This window comes from Lissotriton vulgaris, chromosome 12 (assembly GCF_964263255.1).
Source record: "Lissotriton vulgaris chromosome 12, aLisVul1.2, whole genome shotgun sequence".
In the NCBI taxonomy this organism is placed as follows: domain Eukaryota; kingdom Metazoa; phylum Chordata; class Amphibia; order Caudata; family Salamandridae; genus Lissotriton; species Lissotriton vulgaris.
Genome location: NC_141700.1, coordinates 174,622,795 through 174,624,800, shown reverse-complemented (window position 1 = coordinate 174,624,800; position 2,006 = coordinate 174,622,795).

Below are 2,006 nucleotides of genomic sequence, written 5' to 3'. Positions count from 1 at the left end.
CTTTAAACAAATATTTCACTTGCCCCATGATTCAGGGAGAATAATTTGCTTACTTGATGTGTATAAAAACGTTTCTTGAAGTCATTTAGGTTTCTTGATATGTACTGCTAGAGTTTCATAGCCAGCATGGGGCATATTTACAAGGCCTTTGAGCCACTTTCAAGTTATTTTCCCCATGTTAAAAGTGATGCAAAAGTGGTGCAAGGGCCTTGTAAATACGCCCTCATGTGTGTTAGGGCATTTTAAGTAACTTCCCCATGAATGGGGGAGAATAATTTGCTTACTTGATGTGTTTAAAAACGTTTATTGAAGTCATTTAGGTTTCTTGATATATACTGCTAGAGATTCATACTCAGCATGGGGAATATTTACAAAGCCTTTGTGCCACTTTAAGTCAAAAAACAAATTTTTAAAACACATCAAGTAAGTAAATTATTCTCCTAGATTCATGGGAAAGTAGAAACAGATCCTTTGAGCACTCCGTGAGCACATAGTAATATAAAAATGTTGTACTCTTTACCATTAGTCTGACTTTTTTTTATAACTACTCTACTATTATATCTTAAATTTTGAAAAAAATGAATAATGTCTTAAACAATTTTTAATTTATAAATACAATTTTATTGATATTAATTTTAAAAATCGTCGGAAATTTCAAGTAGTACTTCATCTGAAATTTCATGATCTTCATTTTCAAAAATTGTCTCTTGTTTATCAAAATTGTCCATAAATTCCAACAGTTGTTCGTCTACTGACACATTAAAAAAATCGTCATTATTGTCCTGTATTTCAGGTTCTAGTTTGGGTTCCTGTCCTTCTTTATCCATAATTGCTGTTAAGGTAGAATAAAAAGAGAGAGAGAAATAGAGTTTAAGTAAGAAAGTTCAACATTTTTATTTTTAACTTAACGTGTACAACATAGTTCTGAGTTTTTAAGAGTGAATTTATGTTTGGGCAGTGTATTCTACATGGCAGGAAGTAGAAATTTAAAGTACTGCATGTGATCAAGTCTAACTCAATCTATGACTACAACAGAGAAGCCTTACTCAATCTATAACTATAACTGAGGGACAGTAAATATCTAACAGGAAAAGTTTTTATAAAAATAACTTTAGGTGCACAACATATTTCTCCTTAGAAACTATTAACTTACCTTTGGAAAAGTGTCTTAGGTTTCTCAGGAAATGCTCTGTAAATGTGCCTCAGGGAGTTCCAGTCAAAATGGCTGTCTTTCCCTCTTATTTTTCATATATATTCATGTACCAAACCAATCAAATGTCAGCACATAAAAATACAACTTGAAAGTAATGTTATCATTGGTTGAAAATGTCAAATGTTTCTAATGTGTTTTTGCCATGTATTTTACCTCAGGTTATTTAGACAGGGCTACAACTTGAATGGCTCTATGGAATTCCATTAAATTTGAGAAAATGGTAGGGACTGGTATGTAGTAGGCCCTATTCTATATTTGTTGAAAGTGTCTGTAGTAGTTTTTCTGTAAATCACTTTCCCACCTTTTTTTATCGAGCGCTTACCGGTGCGCTCCCCGGTACGCGAACCGGCAGCGTTACGGGAGTCCTCCATTTTGTGTATCGGTAGAATTGATATGTAAGATGGAGGACAAACAATGTACGGAATGGGTAGAAGGGGCACGGTAGACACTTTGTGACCCTCTAGGTTTTCTGAGGGGGGATTAGGACGCTGATATATGGAAAAATACAAAAATTTAATTTTTGAAAATTTCGCGGGGGAGCGCCCGGTACACGCACCGGTATGCGAACCGGGGAGCGTACTTTGGTGAAGAAAAAAAAATTAGAAAAAGATAAACGTTTTGAATGATCAGAGGTAGGGCAGCTCTGAAAAGAGCTATTGGGTTCTGTGGCTAATTTAGGTACCTACAAGTAGGTTCCAATGCACACTTTTAAATAAAGGACGAATATTCCATTCCCTTCATCGGAGAAGTGCACACCATCTCTTCTGTAGATGTGTTGAATGTTGGAACACAG